At 43.2% G+C, this 8,626-nt stretch overlaps 1 protein-coding gene across 1 annotated transcript in view; it reads left to right on the top strand.

The window, feature by feature from the left end:
- The first annotated feature begins 294 nt into the window (after window positions 1-294).
- Window positions 295-8,626, top strand: part of SYPL1 (synaptophysin like 1) — a 43,013-nt gene continuing 34,681 nt past the window's right edge. The window contains exon 1 of the mRNA XM_018568628.1: window positions 295-307. The gene's annotated coding sequence lies outside the window, so the exon portion shown is untranslated. The remainder of the gene's footprint in view (window positions 308-8,626) is intronic.

Genomic DNA, 8,626 nt, shown 5'->3' with positions numbered 1-8,626 from the left:
TGCAAATTTCTATGTTGCGCAATATTAGCGCAACTCCTTATTAAACCCCAACATTTAGTGAAAAATTTAATTAAATGCCCCAAAACACAACAAAATACCCATTTTTTTAATGAAATATAAAAGATGAGGTTACAACGAGTAAAACGATACCCAACATGCCCAGGTAACAAATTGTGTGCGTCCGTGAAACGGCAACAAACTGCAGTACCCCAAAAAGTCCATAGAAGACGCTTTAAAAGCCCCCACAGGTCATCAATTTAGAGATACCCCAAAATACTGGCCCTAGAATTATTGCTCTCACTCCGGCGTGCGCGGCGATACCCAACATGTGTAGCGCGTTCGTCGTTTTCATAGGTAGGCGCACCCGACGCGTGTTTACGTGGGGACGCGCGTGCTCACGGGATTGTAACCTGGGCATGTTGGGTATCGTTTTACTCGTTGTAACCTCATCTTTTATATTTCATTAAAAAAATGGGTATTTTGTTGTGTTTTGGGGCATTTAATTAAATTTTTCACTAAATATTGGGGTTTAATAAGGAGTTGCGCTAATATTGCGCAACATAAACATTTGCAACTACCACCATTTTATTCTATAGGGTCTTGGCATTCAGAAAATATATAATGTTGGGGGGTTTTAAGTAATTTTCAGGCCTAAAATGGGGAATATAACATGGGTACAAAAAATTTAAAAAAGGCCTCAGTCATGAAGTGGTTAATTTGCCAAGCAGGTTTCTCCTTGCCCCTGAGTAGTACGCGTAGCACATACCATTGCATTGTGCTTTTAGAACCAGAGATCTTCTCTGGCAATGTCATCACCTTTTTTTTTTCAAAGCCTTTCTTGCCTGTTTACTTTTTCTCAGCTTCATCATTTCTACTCCTACCAGCTTTATCATTTCTACTCCTACCACAACACCTCCTTTCTTCTGCCACAATACCGCTTTTGCAACTTCCTCAAAGCCAAACGTGTTCTTTTAATATATTTCCAAAAAAGCAAGCTGCTGTCTTTGTATAAGATTACTGATTACTTTAAAAGCCAGACCTATAAATAAGACCAGCCTGAAGTCTAACCTAATATTACCTAACCTAATATTAGTAGCCCATAATATTCTCCCACAGATATTCTAAAATGTAGCCTAGTACAGTATAATGTTTGGGATCAGTTCATGATGTGCACTTTTTATGAGCATACAGCTACCGGTAGATCCAGCACTGTAAAGCCTATGCTGATACTTTGATAGCACCATTCCCTATTATTTGAAATCAGTAATCTATCTGTCATCAATGTTTTTTTCAATGTGATAAGTGGTGCCATCTTGTGGATAAGGAGTATTAACACAGCATCTTTGTTATTGCAGCATAGTTAAAAAAAAAAAAAGGAAAAGCAACAGGTGTGACAATTGTGATATCCTGTATTTTCTTGACTGGTATGTTACTGTTTGCAGTGAAGGTGAAGCAAAGCCTATGGGAAAAAAACTACAGGTCTAATGTCAAGAATGTAAAGAACTCCAGGAAATGTAAAAATGAACCCTTGCAGTGAGGCTTCCTCTGCACTGCAAGAGTTAACTGCTCATTTTGGCCTGGGGGTTAAAATAAAGAAAATATACCCTGATCCTCAGTCCCACTTGGCTGCTAGACCAGTCCCTGCAGCCTCTTCTCCCCCAGGTTGCAGCGGTCTAAGGACCTGTGACATCATCACATCTACTGCAGCAGCATTGGATATGAGGAGACTGAGGGATATTTCACTGCCAGAGTGAAGGGGGAGAGAGGTGAGTGGCCACTGCAACAGGACTAAGGATCAGGTGAGACTGAAATGAGCAGTTAACTCTTGCAGTATGGGGGTAGCCCCACTGCAAGGATTAATATTTAGATTTTCTGGAGTTCCTCTTTAAGAGCTTCTTGAATGTGAGCAGGCGTTTAAACATTTTCTTTTAGCCCCGCCCACTCGTGCACACCGAGGGGGCGCACACCAGCGGGAAAAGCTAGTGATCTCTGCTTCATCAGCGTCTTTGTGAGTCCTTAGTAGACATTAGGGATCTTAAAGAGGTCCTGTCACATCCTCTTTCTATCACCTAGGGGGCTTCTTAGCCCCCTATAGGATAACAATAAAGTCAGAGCTGAATACTGAAAAATGGCCCTGCCAGGAAGGGGGTCTAAACACCTGGTCTTGAAGTGGTTAAAGGAGAACTATGAGGTGAGTGAAAATCACTTCCCCTTCATATTTCGAGCCGACTTGTGACAATGAAACTGTCACACGTTTTCTCAATAGATCGGGAAATGAGCAAACACATAGCGTTGCTCGCTCACTTTTCGATCATGTTCCTGCAGAGAGCCGTGACTGTCAGTCACGGCTCCCTGCAGGGATTCCCCTTCCCCACTCCGATCCTCCTGCGCTGACTGGAGGAACGGACGAGGGAGGGGGCGGGTACCGCTGGCTTGGTCTCTAGATAGGCAGAGTCAGCTGTCACTCACGCAGCTGGGTGGATCTCGACAGTCATGTCGGGATCCGTCCCGGCTGCGGCGGTCTCATTATACCTCGAGCTGTAGCTTGCGATATACTGAGCTTTGGGTGACGGGTTGACGCTAGTATATGTCCTCCTGTGACCCTTAAGAGAACTATGGGGAAAAACACTTACCCCATAGTTCTCTTTTAAGTGAAAAAGTAAAAAAAAACAAAACCCAACAACAAAATTGTCCTCCGCCCCACATACACACACAAACATGTGTTGGGTGTACCCACATTACACCGCACATGTTACATATCACCACGTACGTCAGAGTGTGAGCAAAAATTCTAGGGCCATCAGTCACTGATAACACTAAACCGATGAACAATAAAAGCTTTTAAAGCATCATCTTTGGCCAATTTTGGGTATGGCGATGATTCTTTGCGATTTCGCGGGTGCGCGCAATTTTAAGGCTTGAGATGTTTGGTGTCTATTTAACTGATGTGACCCCATCTTTTATATTTTACAACAAAAATAATAAATGTTTCCTAACATAATGTATAAAAAAACAGTGGTTTTTTTCAAAATTTTCAGTAATTTTTCCTTAATAGAGTAAACAATATGAACTCCGCAGTGATGATTAAATACCACCAAAAGAAAGCTCTATCTGTCCCCCCAAAAATTTGTAAAATTAATTTCAGTACAGCGTTACATGACGGAATAAATGTCAATGTACTGCAGAGCTGAATGCTGAAAAATGGCCTGGCAAGGAAGTGGGTGTAAAAACCCCGGTCTTCTAGTGGTTAAGGTATTGAACTATGTTTCTGTAGGCGGGCATCTAAAAACTTGCTGCTGGGCATGTGTCTGTAAAGGCTTCAGTAAAAGAGAGAACCCAGTGCTTGATAGAACCATTGTTTCATTGCGTAACAACGTATTCTTTATTTGTCTTTCAAAATGGCAATGGGCTTGATTTACTGAGGGAGAAGAACCTGTTCACTTAGCTTAGTAAGTAGAGTAAAGCTGTGTTCACTTTGAATACCTAATCACGTGATAGGGAAATTAAAAAACAAAACTATTGATTACACATGATTTTACAATTGACGTGAACACCACCTTGCCTCATTTACTAAGCAAAGTGAACACAAAATTCACAAAGTGAACATGCTCTATTCCATTAGTAAATCAAGCACACTATTTCTCCTGGAAAATACAAAATATAACAGGTGTTTGTGAAACTGAAATTCAGGGTACTAAATAATAATAAAGCAGGCCAACCGAGAGGACATATCTACTGTCTTTTATCCTATAGTTATTGTAAACAAGAAATATAGGAAGTAAAATGGAGCTTGTGTTTCTCCCTAGGTTCCAGCCTCTGATAAAGGTTGCATCTGCTGGCATGGTAGTGGTGTCATTTTGTTGTAGAAAATGCTGTAAGCTTCTTACCACATATGCACTGCCAATTTGTCACAGACCAGTCAAGGCCAGAGGTACTCTGCCCACCAAGGTCAGGCTGAATCATAGACTGTACAGGAGGGGCAAGTGGTCCACTGTAGCAACACCACTGCTTGCACACACAGACAGGGTAGTCTAATGCCAGGCACATTCATTTTAATTATTTTGGATGCCTTTATTGCTTTGTATTTCTACCCTAGAGGTAATGTCAACAGAGCTACTTACCCTGGAGGTGGGAGGGATGGCAAAACTAGCATTCCCTCTAACTTCTTAGGTGCGTATGAGCCCTCTCACCAGCACTCATAACCCCAGTCGTGGACATTGCCCCCTCCCACTGCAGAGATGCATACTGTGCAATCTTGCACTCACCGCCACACAATGTATACTGCATACCCAGATTCTGTTACAAACTGCACAACTGCTTTGCTCTGCCTGTGTCATACCAGACCCCCCTAAATCTGGATATTCACTGCAGTCTGGTCACAGCCAGCTGAGTGCCATGTTAGACATGTTGCCAAGATTAGGGGACAGCCCCAAGGAATGTTGGGACTGCCATGAGTACAGCTCTCTCATAAGTAAGAATGGGTCAGAAGCATTGCATTTTTTGAATGAAAGGCTGTGCAGCTCTGAGCCAAGCCACACAGTAAATATCACCGGATTGGGGCTGCACAAGGGTAGCAGGAGAGTAATTACCACAGGCACAGTTGTCCTTTACCTCCTTTTTATATCGCCCTATCAAGGTATTATTTTTTCTTAATAGTGTTTATGATCCTGTTTTTTTACTTTCACTTTAAGTTTGCTGGTAAGCCCTCCCTACATTGATGGTCAGTGGCAGTGCTGGTAACAACCTTACACCCTCCCCTGCATTGCTAGTCAGTGGCAGTGCTGTTACATCCCACTACCCTGCATTAGTGGTCAGTGGTAATGCTGGTAATCCCTCACTGCCTTGATGGGCAGTGACAGTGTTGTTAATCCTTCCTTGCATTGGTGTTCAGTGGCAGTGCTCTTAATTAATCCCCCCCTGCAGTGAATGTCAATGGCAGTTCTGTTAACACCCCCATCCCATTTTGCTCTCTTTCCCTGATGACGTCAGGCCAGGACTACACTTCTACTGTTGGGCAGATATCATTCAACCTAAGAGCACTGGCTTAATTTCAGTGTCATGTGAGGGAATGCAGAGAGCATCCCAGCTCCCAGGATCCTGCTGCCATTGTGCAAAGTGCCCAAAAGGGAATGGACCCTGCCAAGGATGCAGGGAGCCACAGAGAGAGAGAGCCATAGGGCTACGTGCTGGATTCCAGGGCCTCGAAAACCACACAGGGGGTTACAGCAGGCATTGGGACACCACCATTAGAAGCTTAATATGCCAAAAATGCCAGTTGCAGAACTTGTGGCTGAGCTCCTGTTTGTGGTGAGACTCTTAAAGGGGCACCAACGCCACCTTCCTTATTGGAAGACTGCTCCCTAATTTTGTCAACATGTCAAAGAAAAGAAAAAGAACTATTTAACATGCTGTTGCTGACCTATCCCCACAGCAAGCCTAACCTTTTTTTTAAATAGATTTGTTTTTATTCTGAACACCTCCTGGGGTTTTTGGAAAGTATATTTCAAGCAGTTTGCTGGCCAGGGACTCCCCCCACAAACAATACCTCCCACCTTCTCTAGCTAATTGCTGCAGCAAATAAAAAAAAAGAATGGCCCCTTTTACTAAATTAAGTTCATGGGCACATCATGCAGAGTTGGAGAGTCCTTTTTTCGGGAGCCTACATTGCTGCATGGTTGAAATACACTTTAATACACAAAACACTTAAAGCTACCTTTGTAGTCTGGAGATAAAATAACACCATTATAATATCTACATAAAATATATGCATTGTAAAGACTTTAGCACACTTTTTGCTGATTCATACCTTCCTATTTCCTGAAGAAATTGCTGTGTTTCAGCATATCCTTTCTCAAACTGATTTCTGAGTGGGAAGGTCTACCTTCATTCATCTTAGCATTGTAACAAGAAAAGCTGCAAACCAGTCTGCATCTCTTTAGAAGTGGACAGACCTTAGAAAGTACACTCTAAGGCCACCTGACCATCCAACTTATATGAGCTTGTTGGACATCCCATTCCAAAATCAGTAGGCATTAATATAGAGTGAAACGCACAATTGTCTAAAATTATTTGTATTCCACAGGATTACCAGTACCCCTCACTTATACACCTGAACAATATTCTGCAGGGGTGTTGACAAACATTGGGTCATATAAATATATGTGATGGTTAAGTGTCCATAAATACTGTATGTGTCCATATAGTGTATATCACATTACAGGGAATGCATAGGAAATCTCAACAAGTGGATTACACACATTTGGTTACATTCAGACTGTATATCTAGAGAACTGTTGGGGTCAAGGTTCAGGAAAACAGTCCTATTTAAAAAGATATATTAGGGCTCAAGTCAAACCTAATAAATAAAGCCTATCCCTCAAAGGGTGTGTGTTTGCAGTGCAGATTAGACTTTGAATTGTTTAGGTTTCTACTATTTCTGTTGCTGAAATGTCAGACTTGCATGGTTTTGGTGTGGCTGTTGCTTGTGCTGCAGTTGTTGTGAAAGAACATAGAAGAGAAGAAGGTGTTTGGTGTACCCCATCATAGCCAACAAGTAGGGGAGAGGTCCTTTCAAAATGTGTGGATTATACTTCCATGTCCATCTGAAGATAAGTGTGTAATTTACCTCAAATGTTGTGTGTGTTTTTGCATGCCTATGTTTGCCTTTGGTAATGGGGTTGCAAAGATTAATAAAACGCTCCTGGGTCTCCTAGATAATGTATAAAAAACGTTGGTTCCCTCAAGCAAGAGGAGATCCCACCATGGGGCTAAATAAATAACACTATAGTAATCAAAGTATCAAGCAATGTAATTATATCACATCAATATTTTAATTTCATAGAAAATTGTATACAAAAAACCACACAGGACTAACATTTACAATTCTTTAAAATAAGCTTTCCCTACAATGGCTCAATTCAAAGGTTGATGGTGTGTGTTATAATTACCCTCCACGAGTAATGCAAATCCAGAGACTGTGGATCAACAGGTGGTGTGTCTGTGTTTACATAAGAATATATCCTTCCATATGATGTTATTTTGTAGCACTCCACAAAATCAGCCGTGTTCCTTTTGCTATATAGTATCAAAGTGAATAGTTCACAGCAGAGTAGTAGCAGATATACCAGGGGTCAGCAACCCGTGGCTCCGGAGCCGCATGCGGCTCTTTCATCCCTCTGCTGCGGCTCCCTGTCCGGGGGTGGAACTACCGCTCTGGCCTGAGGCTGTTGGGGGGGCCCAGTGAGGTCTGGTCCTGGGCCCTATTTTATAATCTATTTCTCTGATTAAATGATTAGACAGGGCCTCTGTTCTATCAAAGTTTGTGACTAGGTTGGAATGTGTGACCAGTGACGTGGTCACACATTTCAATGTAATCCCGCCCAGTTTTTTGGTGGTGAAATGTGTGACCACCAATAGGTCAAGCATTCCAACGCTTTCTCAGCTGTTCCAGGGCAGATTGGCATCGCAAATCGTATGTGCAGGAGAACCGATCTGCCCTGGAACAGCTGTTCGGTCCTGAAATGTCACTTCTATCCGAAATGTCACTTCTATCCGACTTTGTGAGTGGGGTGGAATGTGAGATCGCACTCACAGAGTCGGATAGAAGTGACATTTCAGGACCGAACAGCTGTTCCAGGGCAGATCGGTTCTCCTGCACATACGATCTCCGATGCCGATCTGCCCTGGAACAGCTGGAATGCTTGACCTATTGGCGATCACACATTCCACCGCCAAAAAACTGGGCGGGATTACATTGAAATGTGTGACCACATCACCGGTCACACATTGTAACGTAGTCACAAACTTTGATAGAACACAGCCATCAGGGGGGTACGAGGGCATGAGTATCAGCTGTACCAGGGGCGGCATGGCAGAGGTGACAGGGTAGGGGGTGGAGGAGGCCAGGCCCCAGCAGCAGCAGCAGGTAAGAGGAGGAGGGAAAGTGACCCCGGCGACCAGCCCACATGAGGCCCTGCAGAGCCCACCATAGAGAGTCTCAGATGGGCTGTGCAGGATCTATGGTCCAGTGCGTTACTAAGCCCTGAGTCCAGTGTGTTACTAAGCCCACATATACCTATATACATGCTATACATAGCATAAAGGTAAAAAAACAATATCTGCAGTGTTATCTTCATTTTAGATGTCAAAGGGGTTTTGTGGCTCCCGGTGTTTTCTTTTCTGTGGGAAAAGGGTCCAAATGGCTCTTTTAGTGTTTAAGGTTACTGACCCCTGAGATAGACATAATGCGTATTATAGATTACAGTCCATTAGGATGTCCGTTTGGAGACAGGAGCATATGAATTTAGGAGCAGGTTCAAGCATTAAACACTGACCCCGTAGTGAGGAAATAAAGGTATACAAGACCAACTCAATGCCGTCTCGATCGCAATTTACAGGCTGGGAGTCTCTTATGTTTGTACGGCCGTACTGATAAGGAAGGGTAGACATATACTCATCTCATGGACAGGTGACAATTAACCCCTTCGTGACTCACGACGTACAGTGTACGTCGCCAGCATCGGGGCTGTTTAAACAGACTCCCGGTGACTTTTGCCGCCGGGACTCTGTTTAAACTTGTAGAGCCGACTGTCGGCTTTACAACAGAAGCGATCCTGGCGACTTACCT

Source organism: Nanorana parkeri, unplaced genomic scaffold, assembly GCF_000935625.1.
Source record: "Nanorana parkeri isolate BGI_ZX_2015 unplaced genomic scaffold, ASM93562v1 scaffold1221, whole genome shotgun sequence".
In the NCBI taxonomy this organism is placed as follows: domain Eukaryota; kingdom Metazoa; phylum Chordata; class Amphibia; order Anura; family Dicroglossidae; genus Nanorana; species Nanorana parkeri.
The sequence above is the reverse complement of the archived record's forward strand: the minus strand, read 5'-3'. Positions and strand labels throughout refer to the sequence as shown.